We start from the raw sequence: 18,652 nt of genomic DNA on the forward strand, positions 1-18,652 counted from the left end.
CAGCAGCAGCGGCGGCAGCACCGTCCCCTCCTTCCTCTTCCTCCCCCCACCCCCCTCCCTCCCTCCTCCCCAATCAGGCTCAGGCTCCGCCGCCGCCTCCTCCTCCCTCCTCCCCAGGATCGCTGGCTCTCTCGCCTCTGACAGCAATGGCGGCCGCCGACCGCGAGACTCGCCTCGCCATTGGGCGGCGCGGCGTCACGTGGGCGGTGCGAGGGGAGGGCAGAGGAGGGGCAGAGGCGGGAGGGGGGATGGATGGAGGAAGGGGGGAGGAGAGCTCGCCGCCGAGCTGGAGCAGGAGCTGGCCGAGCTCCGCTCGCAGCTCCTCCCGGCTTCGCTGTCGTGGGGCACGGGAGCGCGTGCACCCCGTCCCTCCCGCGCTCTGCTGCCAGCCGAGGACTGGGGAGGAGACCCCCGGGCCAACCGCGACGGCCGCGCCCCCGCCCCCTCATTTGCCTAAAGAAATTATTGCTAGCCTGTCCAGCGGTACGTGAGGCCAGCCCCCGTGCCACTGGGCTGGGATGCGGGGCAGGGGACTGGCGGAGAGAGGAAACTCTGGAATGACCGCTGCGGGAGGAGCAGTGGCTCGGGAGCCCGAGGACTTGGGTGCGAATCCCACTTCTGTTCCTGAAATACCTGCAGGGAACAAGTTACACCTCCCTAGGCCTCAGTTTCCTTACCTGTAAATTGAGCTCATTGGACTAGATGGTCTCCGAGGCCCACTTCAGCTCTGGATCGAGGAACTTCCCCCTCTATGTGCCTGTTTCCTAGCTCTAGATCAGGGAACTTCCTCCTCGGTGTGCCTCAGTTTCCTTACCTGTAAAATGATCGCTTTGGACTGCATGGTCTCGGGGGTCCCTTCCAAATCGACCTCTATATTTTCATTTAGAAGGCAAGTTCTTTGAGGGCAAGGATTCCTTTTTCTTTTTTTATTCCCGTTACCTAGGCCATAGGTGCTTAATAAATACTCATTGATTAATTGATTGTGTAGGATCCTAGATTTAGAAGTAGAAGGGACCCAGCCCCCTCATTTTACATAGATAAGGAAACTGAGGCACACAAAGGGAAAGTGACTTGCTTAGGGTCACAAAGTGTGGTGTGCCCTATCCACTGCGCCATACTATTTGATCCCCCATGTAATGCACTTCCTTTCTCTGGGCCTTAGTGGCTACAAGTGAAAGTGAGCAGAGGAGAGAACTCAGCATGTAGTTACTAGCTTATCTAGACCGGGGTGGGGACCCTGGGCCCTCAAGGCCGCACGTGGCCCTCTAGGTCCTCAAGGGTTGCCTTTTGACTGAATCCAAACTTCATAGAACAAATCCCCTTGATAAAAGGATTTGTTCTGTGAAAGTTGGACTCAGTCAAAAGGCAGCACCCAAAGACCTAGAAGGCCATCTGTTGGCCCTGTGGCCACGGGTTCCCCACCCCTGACCTAGAAAGTGCTTCTGATTTCAAATCCCACCATTCTTGGTGGTTCAATTAAATGACCTCCAAGGTCTCCTTCAGTTTTGACATTTATGATTTGGGGGATGAATGAAATATAAATTCAGACTCCCCAACTCCCAAAAAATCAGTGGCCTGCTTCCTTTTATTGGTTTTTAATAACCCTTGTTAATATATGCATATTCACTTTTCCAATAGAGTAATTCATGCTAGGTAGCACTGAGACATCCACACTTTGTTTCCCCATTTGTAAAACAAGGGGCTTGGACCAGATGATTTCTAATGACCCCACAGATATTCTTGGATACTATGATTCCAAATTAGATGGGGTGTACTAATAAAAACCCTATGGTTCTTGTACTTGCCAGAAAGAGCCCCTGGGAGGAAACCAAGGAGTAGAACCGCATCATCATTATCCTGGAGGAAACAGTGAAAGAAAGAGCTGAAAGCCAGGCCTTCCTTCTTCTCCTCCTGGTGACCTTGAATGAATCATCTACTCTCTTTATGACTCAGTTTCTACACTTGTGGGATGAGCAAGAGGAGAGTTCTCAAGGTGGCTGTAAAACTTTGGCTAATTCCAGGCACTCCTGCTTGGGCATTCTCTGCTTCTTATTCTGGGAACAACTGGTTTTGAGTGCCTTTCCACAGTGATCGAGGGCAAAGGCAGACTGGGGAGGGGAAAAACAGAAGCAGCTTCCATGGAGGTGCTGTCCTTGTCTTACATGCCACAGATACTGGCGGGATAGCAGAAAGGTATTAGGGTATTTGGGCATCAAGGGTGCAGAGAGGGCCAGCTGGTTGGGCTTAGAAATAGGAGGCAAGTTCAAAGCAAACCCTGCCTCTGATATTTTCTCACTTTGTGACCCAGAAGCTTGTCAGTCTTCCCATCTGTAATAATGGAGCTAATGCTTCTTCCACTTACTTTCCTACGAGGTTGTTGTTAAGATCAGATGAGATAAACTATGAAATAAATGAGACAGCCTGGCGAAGTGAAAGGAATGTTGTTGGATTAGGAGGTCAAAGACCTGATTTCCAGGCCTTTTGTGGACAAATTGCACAATTTACCTCTCTGGACCTCAGTTTTTTCTTCTTTATAATGAGGGGTCTGGACCAGATGGCCTCTGAGATCCCATCCCCAGATCTAAATCTATGGTCCTCATGATTATTTTCTAACATCATTCCCTGAAGGACGGCATGATAAAGTCAAGGGCCTTCTTTCTAGTCCTGGCTCTGTGTGTATGAAAGACGTGGTGTGTGCAACCTTGGACAAGCCCTACATCCCCTTTAAGGCTTCAGTTTCTCCCCTATGAAACTAACAGGTAAGACTACCTTTACCAGGTACAAAATGCTCTGATTCTAACAAGAAGAGTTTCTTAAGCTCCCATCATGTGCCAGGCACTTTGCTAAGCACAGGGTGTACAAAACAGCCCCTGCCCTCAAAGAACTTACATTCTAACGTACCTGTCTAGGTGTTAATATATAAAACACATACAAAGCCAACGTGAGGTCACCTTGTATGGGAAAGACATAAGGGGCTACAGCAGGAGTGGCCTCGAGGCTACAGGTTCCCCACTCCTGAGAGGGACCAGGAAATGACTCAGACAGGTTACATTTGAGCTTGGTCTTTAAAAAAAAAAACAAAAACAAGGAATCGGGTGTGCACCTAAGAGCTTTGTTAAGCAGCAATGAAGGGGCTTCGACTACATGTTTGCAGAGTTGCTCTGAACTCGTAAATTCTATGATTCATTCTGACTTGAACTGCTTGACTCCTTCTCCTTACTAATTCAATTAGTATGTTTTGAGCACCCACAGAGGGAATGGCCTTCTGCTAGTTAAGGAATAAGGCTGTTCTGCTCTATTTATTCAGTTGCTCGCTCACTGGGTAACAGCATATTCCTTAAGTACCAGAGATGTCCTGATTGCTCCTTCCCCTGTCTCAAGGCGAAACAGATAATACAATAAAAGCCAATAGATCTTATTGCTGGCCTGGAGCAGGTGTCTATCTGCAAGCCTATTATAGGGTCACTTGAAACTCATGGGTGCTTTTTGTTAGGTTAAGACTGGGTCTAAACTGCAAGAAAATGCATTAAAGTAATGCTACAAGTGATTTAGGGGTGTGTGTGTGTGTGTGTGTGTGTGTGCATGTGCATGCATGCATGTGCATATGTGTGTATGCATGTGTATGGGGGGGTGTTTAAAAGTTCTATTGGCTGTAGGTGGTCCATTGCTATTTTATTTGGCCGTTGTTCACACATAATAATGGATTGCTTATTTTGGATACATGTGCCATAGTGTGAAATGAGTAACATGGGCAGCCCCACCAAGAAAATATAGAAATAACCAAAATTCATTGGTGTAGGGATCTAGGGAGAAATTTCCTTCTCTACTAATGTAGAGCCAAACATGCTCTATGACTCCAAGTCTTGGAGGGTTGCCTAGGGCACTGAGAGGTTGTAGGATGTGAACTGAGGTCTTCCAGCTTCAGAAGCCAACTCTCTACCCACTACCCTATCCTGCTTCTTTCTAAATGAAATAGGTTCTAATAATTTTTTCTCTTGATATCATCAATTCGTGCTGAGTAGATAAGAGTACGTTTCCTTGCTCCCATTCCTCTACTCATGAAGTATTGTCTAAATTAGATCATTTAGGACCACAGAGAGGCAAAAAGTGTCACTTACAATGAATTTCTCTTCTCAGAGGCTATGACCCCGAAAACCGTTGCTTACTTTCAACTCCAAGAAACGAGTAACCTGTTTGGATTTGCTGTAACCAGCTCTGGCTTTATAGTTTAACAAAACCACTTTTAAGAGACAACAAGAGGGTTCACAGAGTGGATTCTATAACTTTTCCTCTCCAGTGGTGTCTAAGTGTGAATTTAGTGCTCATAAAAGAAAGGCTTCTCATATTGCCTGGAGCTGGGCACTGCACAGAAAGGGCACTGCCAACTTCCCACACAGGGCTCTGCCAACACACCTCTCCCTTTTTTTCCCCTCTTTTTTTTTTGTCTTTTGTGTGCTCAGCCCAAGCCAGATCTTCAAGTGTTGGTTTTTTGTTTTGTTTTGTTTTTTAAATGAAGACAAGTACCTTTTCACTCATGGCCTAAATCAGGAACTTCTATCGAGGTCTCTGCAGGTGAGAAGGCAACTGATTCACCTCTTCAGTCCTGGCTGATGATACTCCTGGGGAAGATGACACCCAAATGCAGTAACATTAGCCAAAAGGCATCATCCCCCTCTAGAGAGAATCCAACACCCCTTCCCAGTGGGGGTTCTCCAAGAGCTCTGGAGGTCTGAGAAGGTCTTTTATTGTTCCAGAGCACAGGTGTTATTCTGGAAGGTAGCTCAATTGCTTCTGAGCCTCAGGCTCTGCAAACCCACTGTTCTGTGACAAATCATTTTATTTAAAAGTACCCACAGTGAGAAACACTTGGGAAGAGTAAATTCTTTACTGTGGGTAAATTTAAGTGCCTGCTGGTCTGGCAGAATGCCCTACATTATCCATTAGTTTTCCCTTTTTTCCCCAGAAGTCTTCAGTGGCTCCCTATTCCCTCTACAATAAACTACAAACTCCTCAGCCTGGTATTTAATCCCCAGTCTGGCTCTTACTTGCCTTTTCAGCCCCATTACTTACCTGACCACCGTATCATGAGAAGGCCCAGCTCACCGTCCACTTCATGTTCACCACTGATCACCACTCCACCAGCTACCTAACCCTGCTACATGTACTCTCCATACCTCTGCCCTTTCCCATCTCTACTATGTCTTCTCTAGACTATAGCTCCTTTAGAATAGAGACCAGCTTGTTTTCTTATTTCTATATCCCTAGCACCTAGCACACAGTACTTGGCACTGAGTAAATGTTTAATAAAGTGTTATCTGTTTTATTTAACGTTATTCCCTTTTATACCTTCTTGCCACTCACACTATGATCATCCTCATCCAGGCTCTCATCTGTGTCATGACTGGACTATTATTGCCACGTAGCCTTCTGGTTGGTCTCCCTGCCTCCGATCTCTCTCCTTTCCACTCCATCCTCCATAAAACTGCCAAATCAACATTACTCAAATGTGGACCTGACCATGTCAAGCCCCCTCTCAAAAAGCTCCATTGGCTCCCAAGTGACTGTAAGATAAAATACAAACTCGCTTGGCTTTTAAAGCCTTTCAGAATCTAATGAAAGCCTATTGTTTTAGCTGTTTTGCACATTGTCCCTGTCCTTGAACTCTCCATTCCAGACAAACTAGCCTAATCATTGGTCCTGGTACCTAGTCTTCCATCTCTATGTATTTGTGCAGGCTGTCCAACCTGGAAATGCACTCCTTTCTTGCCTCTGCCTCTTATCATCCCCAACTTTTTTCAAGGCTTAAATGAGGTGCCACCTCCTAAATGAGGCCAATTCTAATGCCTCTCCCCCACTGTTGCTCATGACTAATCTGCCTATACTGGCTAACCTCTCTGCTGATCTCCATGTCCAGTTGCCTTTCAGACAACTCAAACTGGATGTCTAGTACACATCTTAAATTCAACAAATCCAAAACCATACCCAATTTCCCCCTAAATCTCCACACACCTCCCCCATACACTCCAAACTTTCTATTACCATTGAGGGCAACACCATCCTCCCAATTCTTCAGGCTCCCAACATAGGTGTCATCTTCATCACCTCCCCATATTCAATCACTTGCTGAAGCCTGTTGATTTCTCCTTTTGCATCTCTCAATTCTCCCTTTCTTTCTTCTGACAGTATGATTGCCTCAGGCCTGGACAATTTCAATAGCTGCTAGTGGGTCTGCCTGCTTCAAGTCTCTCTCCACTCTGGTCCATCCTCCATTGGGCCACCAAAGTAAATTATCAGGAAGCACAGTTCTACCTGTGTCACCTGCATACTCAATAAACTGCAGTGGCTCCCCATCATCTCCAGGATCAGATACAAAACTCTCTGGTGTTCAAAGCCCTTCATAACCTCGTTCACTCCCCTAAACCTTTCCAATCTTCTGACACTCAGAGTCAGTGACATAAGCCTCCTTGCCCATCCACTAACAACCCCATCTCTCTGGTCTGGGCATTTTCTCTGGTTGTCCTCAATGTCTGGATTGATCTCCCTCCTGGCTTCTGTGGTTTCTTTCAAATCCCAATAAAAATCCCATCTTCTACCAGAAACCTTTTCCAATCCCTCTTAATTCTAGTGCCTTCCCTCTGTTCATTATTTCCTACTTATCCCATATATAGTTTGCTTTGTATATATATGTTGTCTTCCCCATTAGATTGTGAGCTCCTTGAGGGTAGGTACTGTTTTTTTTCTATCTCAACTCCCTAGCACAGCACCTGGAATACAGTAGGGACTTAATAAATGCTTACCAACTGACTGTCCCCAAAATAACTTTGTAGTTTTCTTTATTTTGTATATATTCAGCATTTCTTTATCTGTGTATATGTTGTTTACCCTGATAGAATGGAAACTCCTCAAAGGCAGAGAATATTAGTTGTTTTGCTCTCTATATCACTAGTGCTCAGCACTAGCCCTTAATAGACACTGAACAGCAAGCTGTTTCAGCACATCATCTCCTCATCTCCATCTAGCACAGGTCCTGAAATATACTAACCTCTTCATCTCTGTACCTCTCAATACTTAGCTTCCTTTAAGGCTAAGGGCAAATGCCACTCCTGTCCCCTCCCCCTTCACCACAAAACATCCTCTGATCCCCTCCCATTTAAAATTCTCTTCCTCAAATTTTCTCTACCCTTAGATCTCTCCTTTACTCGATCACATGCCTCCTTTCTATCATACTTACCTATGTGTGTGTCATACCTGCCCTGCCTCACTTCCTTACACACATACATGTCCATCCTCCATTTGGTCACCAGAGTGAATTACCAGGAAACATAGTTCCAACCAATGTCACCTGCATACTCAATAAACTCCTTACACACACACATGCATACACACATTTCTCTCTCTCTCTCTCTCTCTCTCTCTCTCTCTCTCTCTCTCTCTCTCTCATAAGCTGCTTGAAGGCTGTGTCATTTTTATCTTCGTCTAACTAGTGCCCAGTATCTTGGTCTTCAAATAATAGTTACTTAATAAGTGTTCTATGTTTTAAATATTTTTTACCTGAATTCACAAGATTGTACATCTAGAGCTAGTTAGAAAGGATCACAGAGCACATTTAGTCTAACCTTTTCATTTTTGCAGATGTAGAAATTGAGCCTCAGGAATATAAAATGACTTCTCTTTTTGGTTTCCGCTTTGTTTGGTTTTGAATACTTACCCAGTGTGGAAACATAGCAGCCATTGGTGGTCCTAATCAGCATGGAAGCTCTGACCTAACTATTTCCTACCTGATCCAATTCACTTTTCCCTAAGCAGTCCGGTGCTCCCCCACTTCAAGGCTTCACCATATTTGTGCTGGACTTAGTATGGACACCCAATTGGCTTTAACTCGATTAGCAACTCAGAACACCCAAACTCAAGTTATCCATCAGCCAAAGGACTTGTCCAAGGTCACACAGGTGGTATCAGGCAAGATTTGAACCCAGGCCCTCCAACTCCAGAGATAGTGCTTTTTTTTTCCTTTAAAAGAATTCTGTTTGTTGTTACATCTGAACTTACCAGAGCTCTTTCTGCTGAGCCAATGGAAGACACATCAGTTTCTCTTCTTAAATGAGTCTGTGGCTACCACTCCCTTCTGTGACATAGGGATATAATATTTACACTACCTAGCTCAGAGGGTTGTGATGAGGGATGCACTTCATAATCCTTAAAACACTCTAGAAAGAAGTTATAGTTTTATGATCATTAGTATTATTAAGACTCTACTGTGTGATAATTGATTTTAAAATAAATAGCACAGTTTTCAAACTTTGAAATTTTTTGGTAGATCATAGATAAACAGTGCCCAGTGCTTAAGAAATGTTTATTGAGTTGGATTGAGTGGAACAGAAATACAGTACCTCTTACAGAGCTACTCCCATTGTTGTCTACCCAGATCAATTCCCCAAGGAAATAAATTACATTTCATTCTTCATATATTGTTTACTTTATAGTCTCTTGATCTTACTTTGCTGATTTTTTTGTTATTGTAGAGTCCTCGGTAGCCTGCCTCCCACTTAATCAAAACAGCTTCTGTAAATGTTAGCAAGTTGGGTTTGGGGGATTTGCTATGGGCTCTTCCCATTGGTTACTGAACATTAAAAGTTCCTTCTCTTTCTACTGAAAACCCTCAGTAAATATTGCCCTTGCTTGTGGAGGGAAAAAAGAAGCCCTTCAAATGATTTTCCAATGAACAGACTTTATTTCATGTGAACTGTGCCAATAACTCAAAGCACATTTTGTGTGCTTCTTTATTTGTGGTTTTATGAGGAGGTCACTGTTTACATAACATGTGCATCTCTGACAAGCCAGTTCATTATAATCTAATCAGTCACTTCTCAGATGAAACAAAAGAAAAACTCTCTTTTCTCAGTTCCAATGGGACCAGCTAGGACATGCCCCCAGCAACACACACAAGCACATCCCTTCCCACCACTGCCAACCCTTCAGGTTAGGACTGTTTCCTAGCAGTGGGGGATGGTAGACATGAAAGAAGAGCAGAATTCTCCCTAGACTACCCAACAATAATACCACTGCCTGAGACCTACAACCTTTACTGCCAAGTTATTGCATCATAGCAAATCTTTAATCAGGCTACGGTAAATGGGGCTATGATCCAGGGCCTTATATTTTGAAAGTGCGAAAAGGAGCTGCAATCCTTGAGCAGAAGCTCGGACAACATTCAGCACTCGTTTAACCAGAAGAATTAGTTAGAAGCTGTCAGATGCTTCCTCCCCAGTGACGATGCTTCCAGGTGACTTCCTCCCTGGTGTGCCCCCCAGGCATTCTTAGCATTGACTTCCGGGTCTTCTAGGGTCTCCACCCCTGACCCTGCAGTTTGTGCATCCCAAGTGTGTGCGTGTGGGGGGAATGACTAGTTGTGTCTGTACAACACAGGATTTTGAGATAGAATTACTGAACTGTATCCCCCAACTTCCCCTGACAGAATGTAAGCTTATAGATGATATTATTTCTTATCTCATGTCTCTAGTGAGCAGCCCACTGTCTTGCAGGAAGAAGGCAACTGATAAATGTTTGTTGAATGAATAAATGCAACCTTAGAGATATTTCATTCAACCAATTAATTTTACAGATGAGAAAACAGAATCTGAAAGGAGAGAAATGACTTGCCCAAGGCTAGGATTAGATCCCAGGCTTTCTCACTCCCAAATCCAGTGCTCCTGCTGCTACAGGGAGCCCTCCAACATCACTCTTCCACAAATTTCTCTGTCAGCGGGAGTAGACTGACCTCTGACCTTATTCACTTCAGGCTACTTCCAGGAAGCCCTTTTCATGGCATCATTTTCTCAGAATTTGAGGTCTTAGAAGGGTCCTCAGAGGCCATCTAGTTCAACCCATTTGTTTTATATGCAGGGGAAATGATGCTTAGGAAGGCCCGCATCAAGACCCAGGCTTGACATAAATTGGCAGTAAGTCTCAGAAGTGGAATTTGAACCCAGGTCCTCTGACCAGAGAAACTTCCCTTTCCAAGGTACCATACTGCCTCATTTATCTCTAAGATCCCCTTCAGATCTGGACCCAATATATGAACCCCATTTGAATAAAAAGGGATCTGAGTCTGACCTCCAATGACTCTTCCAAGAGTGATTCCATAAAGGGTTTGCTAAGAAGAGGAATCCACTCTGCTGCAGGCTGGGAGTCCCAAGGTTCAGAAGTAGGATGGGGTTCCCAGACTCCTGGAGGCCAGCTGTATCATAGTCTGTCTCCAAAAGGCAGAATTGACAAGCCCTCTGGGGAGAAGGCAGTGAAGCCTGCCCTTGCAGACAGCTTCCAAAATTGGAGAGAAAACACAGTGGGGATATCTCAGGCAGGGCATTGTCCATCCAGAATGACTTCTCCATTGCCTTCAATAAATATTAAAGTCTCACTCGTCAGGGTAGAGAGCTCAGTCATCAGAAGTATACAGCAGCTACAGTTTCTGCTGGATTCGAGCCTGGGAGGTCTAGAAGAAAGAACAAAAGATTATTGGGGGAAAAAAATGTAACTGAACTGTATTTTTTTTTAAATGAAAGTGTTACAATTAGCTAATTAGGCCCATTTCTCCTGGCAATGTATCTTTTTATTCTCCACTGTGCTCAGAACTCTCCTTGACTTCAAAGGAAACTGTGGTGCCTGGAGAATTGGAACCCATGTTTATCAAGTGCTTTGAACATGTAAAGTGCTCTTTAAGTGCTAAGTATTATTATTATTATTTTAAATTTTAAATATTTTCTGTGGGGAGTTTTAATGGGTTTGTGGGTCTCACTTAATGCCTCAGGGCAGCCTGTCTCCTAAATCCTACCATGATTCAGACTTTGGTGAGCAAGGAAGGAAGTATAACATACCTTTTCAGGGAAAGCAAACCCCAATCCACCACCTTGTCCTTGTAAATTGTATTTTCCAGGAAGATGAACACTGTCAATCAGATGCTGTCAGTTTATGGGAGAACATGTCTCCAGAGCTAATTGAAATACGGGATCTTTCCAGGCACACTTGATAGTTATCACATTACAGATTTTCTTTGACTCTGCATCTCGATTCACTCCTTTGTACCCTTTCCAGACTTCTTCATAAAACAGAAATTAGACACGTTCTTGACACTGGGATTTCATGAAGAAGCAATCAAATCCAAATTACTTGGAAAGAAGAAAAAGACTATAAAACGACAAAGTAAGATTGAAAGGAAGGAACTTCCTCGAGTGCCCGGTTCATAAATTAATTTGGCTATTGGAGCACATTGTGCAAGAGAGAGTCACCTGAATTGAAAAGATTTTGAGTTGGCAAGGGTCCTGACAGGTCACAAGGTTTCCCACATTTTGCAAATGAGGTAATGACTTGTCTAAGGTACATAGTAAACAGCATTACTGGGATTTGAATCCAGGTCTTCTCACCCAAATTCCAGGGCTCTTTCTAAAATACTACTTCCCTAAAAGGATACAGGTCAGCTCCATCTAATGTTGCCCCTGAGATTTGGCCCCAGACATGTGCAGATGCTTGGCAAATCACATCTTAGGAAGAGCCCTCCCTCACTTAAATCCAACATGTTTGCAAGTCATGACATCACCTTCCTGATGTCATGATCCTCTTCAAAAATGAAGGACAGACAACAACAATCTTAGAAACATAGAATCTCAGAACTGGGAGGGGCCTTAGAACAGAGAATGTCAGAGCTGGGAAGGTCCTTAGAACAGTGGATATCAGAGCTAGGAGAGATCTTAAAACAGGGAATGTTAGAGCTGGGAGATGACTAGCAGAACTCCAGGAGACCTTCAAATCAAAACTTTTCCTTCCCCACCCCTTATTTTCCAGAAGTGGAAAGAGAGGCTTAATGGAGGGGAAATGACTTGCCCAAGGTCTCAAATCCAGGGTATGACACTTGAGCTTTCCAGCTCTAGATGTGGTGTTCTTTCCAATATGCTATGCAAACTGGCTTATTCTGGCTCCTGGACCCTTCCCTGAAACACAGATTAAAAAACAAGGGAGGAAAATCTGTATCTTTGTGGCCTTTGGCATCTTAGGCAGAAATATAGCCTGCTGGGAAGCTTTTCAACTTTCACTGACTTCTCGTCTTTTCCATTAATGGTGCATTTACCTGAATAGACTTCACTTAGACAAAGAAATTCAGCCATACATGGATTCATCCAATGCCGCTTAGCTTGGATGCCATGTTTTGGAGATTTAAAAAGAAAGTGTTATATAAAACTTGAAGTTGGAAACCTGGAAGAAAAAAAAAAGGCATGTGGTATCAAATTAATAGGCAGCTCTCAAACCCAAAGTGAAGCCCTCATGAGAGCCAGAGTTTATTCTAATAGCCATAGAGCCATGTTTTAAAATCATAAAGATAATAGATAATAACATACTGATTGATTCGGTGCTGGTAGGGTGGGCCTAGTCAAGGGCCCATGAATGAGCATCTGGGTCCAAAAGTCTGTTACTTCATCAGTGAGGGCTGTCCCTCTGCCATCAAAACCCTTCCGTGCCTTAGAAGATCTTTTTCCTATTTAGGTATTGTGGTGTAGGAAAAAGAGCATTGGGTTTGGCATTAGAGGACATGGCTCTCTGCCACTTACATATAAGCCTGGGAGACCTTGGGCAAATCACTTGAACCCTCTAGTCTTCGTTTTTGTTATCAATAAAATGAAGTGGGTTGGACTTTATGTCCTCTAAGGTCACTTTCACTTCTACACCTGTGCTCCATTGAGTGATGTCACACCTGGCAACCTGGGACAGCATCTCAGAAATGAGCTGTGCTGGCCTTTTGATGTCTGCCATATGGACCACATTCAGAACCTTTCTTTATAGGATGTGCCAGAACTCAAGTATCAATGGGCCAGACTCTGAGAAACTAGGGCCACTTCCATGCCATGATGAGGGCTTCAGGGTATAAAATACTCTTTAAAACAATTTTTTAGAAGAGCCTTTTGACTTTCCTAGTCAGGAATTTCCATCTCCCAATCCTGAACAGCAACTTTTCTGCCCTCTATAATAACCACAGAGCCACATTTTGAAATCATAGGGATAGCAGATGGATTAATTTCATGGTGGTGGAGTAGGCCAAGGCAAGGGCCTGTTAATGAGCATCTGGATATGAGAGAGTAAGGAACTTGGTGTCCTAGATTTGGAGCTATAAAGGACCTCAGAAGCCATCTAGTCAACTCACTCATTTTTACAGATAAAGAAACTGAGGCTCAAGAAAGCACAGTTTATCCATGGTCAAATGGGCAGTAAACATTAAGACAGTATTTGAATCCAGCTACAGTATTAGAAAGCATAGCAGTTTTAACCTCCAGAATTCTGATGGGGGGTAGGGGGAAGTAGCTCAACTGCCCTCTAGGGACCTAACTGCCCAGTTAAGTAGGAGTGAAGAGAGTGAGCCCGGAGATAGAATTGTGTTTTATCACTTTCTGTTTCTGTCCCTCAGTTTGTTTATCTGTAAAATGAGGTTGGACTATGATATCTGATGGAGTACTGGTGGGAGCTGAGACCTTTGCCCCTTATCCTAAAAAGAGTTTGGGTCCCATTTGTCTAAGAGATTCTCCTTGAATTCTCCCACTTGATTAAGGAGGTCTCAGGTGTTCCCCTGAGGCTATAATCTTATTAACTTGCCTTTCATTGGCCTATGCTCAATCTCCCAATTCTCTGTTACTTTTAACCTAGCCCAGCCCTTTATTGTCTATTATCTCCAGATAGCCCCTGGCTACTTCCTACCCATGATCCTATGTAGACCCCATTCTTGACCTCCCAGTCACTCCTATCAAGATCCTTCCTAGATCCCTCCCACAATCTTTCTATATATAAGGTCCATCTTTTGTCTCCATTAAGGTGCTCAGATTCCTTAAGCTCACAATGTTCAGATTCCTTAAGAGTCTGGCCAATATGATGGATCTTTAATATACCTTGTCTCTAGCTGGGAGAAGGCTTAGGTCGAATTCTTTTGGGCAGGACCTGCATCTTGTGCTCTCGATATTTTGGGGCCCCAGCACCCCTAAACCTCTAGACTTCAACATATCCAAGATGTATGAAGGATGGAGTGCTAAGACATCTTAGTGGGAAGGAGTCATATTGAATAGAGTTAACCTGCTTCTTGTTGGGGAAGTAGCCTAGTGTTCTGGAAAAAGTACTAAATTTGGAGTCCAAAAGTCTAAGGTTCAAATCCTAGCTTTTCTACTTGTGAGCGATGTGGCCTTGGGTGAATCACTTTCTCTGGGCCTCAATTTCCTTATCTCTAAAAGGAGACAATTAGATAAGCTCCAAGATTGCTTCCAGCTTTAAAATTTTATGATTTTAATTATATAATGGAAGGGAATACAAAAGCATTTCTCTTCAAGAATTCTTTTTAGGCATAGCTTCCCTTCCAAATAGAAGGAGATATAAGGGATAGATAGAATCCTAGATCAGAATTAGGAAGATTTCGATTCAAATTCTGCCTCAGGTACTGGGTGATCAAGGACAGGTGATTTAATCTGAGCCTTAAGGTACCCCATCTGTGAAATGGGACTGAGGGTAATAATAGCAAGTACCTCACTGGGTTGTTTTAAGGATTAAAAAAGGGAAGGCATATGAAGTGTTCTACAAATCTGAATACACTATATAAATGTTAGTTGTTGTTATCATTATTCTACAAATTGGTTTGAATGAGTGAGGTTTAGCTGTAGTGATAATAAATAATGATAATTATAAGCACCATCAGTTGAAATGAACACAAAGTAATTATCATCATAATCCATATCCCCTGCTAGCTGCTCGAGGACACAGCTAGCAATTCTCATTGGCAGCCATTGCCAGAGGGAAACTGAACAATATTTTAAAGGGCCAAAACAGTGGTCCCTGAGATTAAAAGCAAAGAGGAACTGGTCACTGAAATCCATCAATCACACATGTGCCTATGGGTCGTTTTATTTTCCCTTTTTACATTTGGTTGTCTTTATCCTTTGATTGGTGGTAGAGAGTTTAATTACGATCTCAATAAGATAAAAAAATAAACTATTTATTAAGCCCAAAGATGCAAACCAAACAGTCCCTGCCCTCAAGGCACTTCCCTTCTACTTACTGGGGGGCAGGGAGGAAGAGGGGACTGTAAGACTCACACATAGTTAATGAAATACAAAGTTTTGCATTTTCCTGACCAATGATTTCATTAGCATGGGAAACTGCCAGGGAATTGACTCCCTCTGCTAATACAGATTGAAAATTTCTCCATAATTTATACTCTCAAGGAGTAGCCTTGGGCATTAAGAGATGAAGCGATTTGCTCAAAATCACATACCTAGTATGTGCAAGAGGAAGAAACTAAACTCAGGTCATGGAGTCATAAATTGAGAACCAAAAGGGCCCATAGGGCCCACCTAGTCCAACCCCCCTCATTTCATAGAAAAAGAAACTAGAGAAGTTGACTGACTTCCCAGGGTCAGGCAGGTAGTAAATGTCATTGTTGTTTGTCCTTTGTTCTTGAAGAGGATGAATGACATCAGCAGGGTGATATGTTGACTTGCAAGTGAATTGGATTTAAGAGAAGGAGGGCTGTATAGTCACCAGCCTCACTTTCTCCTCTATAGCCATCTGGGTCCAGTGGACAGATATAGATCAGGATGACTAGAGATGGCCTGGGATGCAGTGGGAGACCTTGGCCTTTTTAAGCTAAGGTCTTTCCCAGGTCTCAGTTTGTCCAAGGCAACACCCATTCAGTGATTTAAGGCAAAGTAAGAAAAAAAATGTTATAAGTGGGATTTGAACCCAGGTCCTCTGATTCTATAGCTGATGGTCTTGTTTCTATATCATGCTGGCTGCTTCTAAGCTCAGCTCATACAAAGTTATACAAATATGTCTATATATATAAAGTTACACAAATACACATATGCATATATACAAAGTTATGTAAATACAAACATGCAAAGTTGTACAAATATACACATATATACAGTTATAGAAATATAGGTAGACAAAGTTACATAAATACACACATATAAAGTTATACAAATATATCTATATATATACAAAGTTGTACAAATACACATATGCATGTATACAAAGTTATACAAATACAGATGTACAAAGTTATACTAATATATACATAGTTATACAAATACATTTATACAAAGTTACACAAATACATATATGGATATCTACAAAGTTGTGCAAATATACACACATATTCAATCATACAAATATGGATATACAAAGTTATAAAAATCTGCATATATATGTACATGTATACAAAGTTACACAAATAGATACACAAAGTCACACATATACATATATGCCCACATGTGTATCTATACAAAGTTTTGCATATACACATATATGTGTGTATATATATATATATATATATATATATATATATATATACATATATATATATATCTCCATACACGCACACACACACACACACACACACACACACATACACACAATGTTATACAAAATAAAGAAGAAACAATCATTAAAAGGGGCAGCTAGGTGGCATAGTGGATAGAGTATTGGATGTGGAGTTATGAAGACCTGAGTTCAAATCCAGCCTCAGACACTAACTAGCTGTGTGAACCTTACCTCAGTTTCCTCCTCTGTAAAATGGCAAACCACTCCAGTATCTCTACCAAGAAAACCCCAAATGGAGTCACGAAGGGTCAGACATGATTGAACAACAGTAACAATCATTAACAACCTTGGGAACAAGGCAAGGCCTTCTGTGGGAAGTGAGCTGGGTTTTGAAAGATCCTAAGGATTCTCTAAGTAGAAAAGGTGAAAACGTAGTGCATTCCAGGTATTGAAAATATAGATGCATGAAAATCTCACTAGAGATAATCCTAGGTCACATTTCTATATTTCATTGTGGTTACAAAACACTTTCACTCCCAGTGTCTCATTTTATCCTGTGAGGAAAGTAGGACAGGTAGGTTTATTATCCACATTTTACAAATCAGGAAACTGAGGCTCAAGAGGAAATTGCATCATAAAAGGTCAGCACACACAGCTATCTGATCCCAAACCAAAGACTTCTGCTGTACCTCACTGGTGGCCATGCAATCGGTATTTTGTTCTGTTGTTAATATTCTACTTGTCTATAGCCAGAAAATGGGAGAAACTGGCCCAGATGCTGGAGAGCCATCTGTCAGGTTTACTAGAGAAGGGATTACTTTCTTGGGTGGGGGAGGTGGACTACATAAATATCAGGTCCCTTTCAATTCTCTGTTTTCAATGATTCTGCAGAGCTCCTTCTCCAACAGGACATGGGAAAGTATGATTGAAGGTCTGCCTGTCCCAAAATTATAGCCTGCCCATGCCTAAAACTTAGACTAGACCCTTTAAAAACTGTTTACTACAATGCAGGCATTGTAGGTGCTTAATAAATGTTGATTGATTAAGAAGAATTGGCATTTGTAGAGCACTTTGAGGTTTGCGAAAAATTTTACATCTATTGTTTCATTTGACCCTCACAATGGAACTGTGAGGAAGGCAACATAGCATCAGAAATATAACTAAGGTGGAGTGATAGGAGCTTTGCTCCAGGGTGTTGAATTTGAAGGGCACAGGTAACACTTGAAGTATTTCAGCATAGGAACAAAAGCGCTTAGCATCCATTTGGCATGGATAATAAATTAAAAATAGGAAGATGCCAGATAGAAGGCTGAATTTAGCTCCAAATCCACCCTCATACATGGTGGCCTCCTAAGCAATTGCTTCATACCTATTCCAAGGCTTCTCCTTCCATTACGGGTTAATGTCTTACTCTCAATCCCCAATTGGGGGACCTTTTATGTTACTTTTTCTGGGTGATGTGTGTTGTACTTGGCCAGGCAACAAAAATTCTTGGTTGTGGTGCTAGGTATTATTTTCATTCCCATTTTATAGATGAGTAATGAGGTTCATAGATGTTTAGTGACTTGCCCAAGGTCACACAACTAGTAAACATCAGAGGCAAGATTCAAACCTAACTCCTAATCCCAAAACACCTTGCTTGAGAAGTCTTTCTTTCTTTGTTCTATTTTTGTTTGTTTTTTTGGCAATTGGGATTAAGTGACTTGCCCAGGGTCACACAGCTAGTAAGTGTCAAGTGTTTGGTCTGAGGTCGATTTGAACTCAGAGCACAGGGCTGGTGCTCTATCCACCATGCCACCTAGCTGCCCCTTTGAGGAGTCTTTTTTTTTTTTGGCTAGGCAATGGGGTTAAGTGACTTGCCCATGGTCACACAGCTAGTAAGTGTTATGTGTCTGAGGCCAGATTTGGACTGAGGTCCTTCTGAATTCAGGGCTGGTGCTCTATCCCGTGCCACCTAGCTGCCCCTTTGAGGAGTCTTTCTTAAAGAGCTATAAACTCTAGCAGCTCTTTTTGTGGTAGCCAAAATTTGGAAATTGAGGGAATGTCCATCAATTGGGGAATGGCTGAAAAAGTTGTGGTATATGAATGTGATGGACTACTATTGTGCTATAAGAAATGATGAGCAGGCAGACTTCAGAAAAAAACCTGGAAAAACTTTTATGGATTGATGCTGAGTGAAGTGAGCAGAACCAGGAGAATGTTGTACACAGTAACAGCCATGTTGTGCAATGACCAATATGCAATGATAGACTTAGCTCCTCTCAGCAATGCAAGGATCTAAGACATCTCCAAAGATGATAGAAAATGC

At 42.7% G+C, this 18,652-nt stretch overlaps 1 long non-coding RNA gene across 1 annotated transcript; it reads left to right on the top strand.

Annotated features, from left to right (window-relative positions):
- Positions 1–459: 459 nt before the first annotated feature.
- LOC144457131 (uncharacterized) lies at positions 460–8,466 on the top strand. Its single transcript, XR_013486486.1, has 2 exons — positions 460–603; positions 1,809–8,466. It is a non-coding gene; the product is annotated as an uncharacterized LOC144457131 (long non-coding RNA).
- The last annotated feature ends 10,186 nt before the right edge of the window (positions 8,467–18,652 follow it).

This window comes from Phascolarctos cinereus, unplaced genomic scaffold, assembly GCF_003287225.1.
Source record: "Phascolarctos cinereus isolate Bilbo 61053 unplaced genomic scaffold, phaCin_HiC Scaffold_4;HRSCAF=312, whole genome shotgun sequence".
NCBI classification, from domain to species: domain Eukaryota; kingdom Metazoa; phylum Chordata; class Mammalia; order Diprotodontia; family Phascolarctidae; genus Phascolarctos; species Phascolarctos cinereus.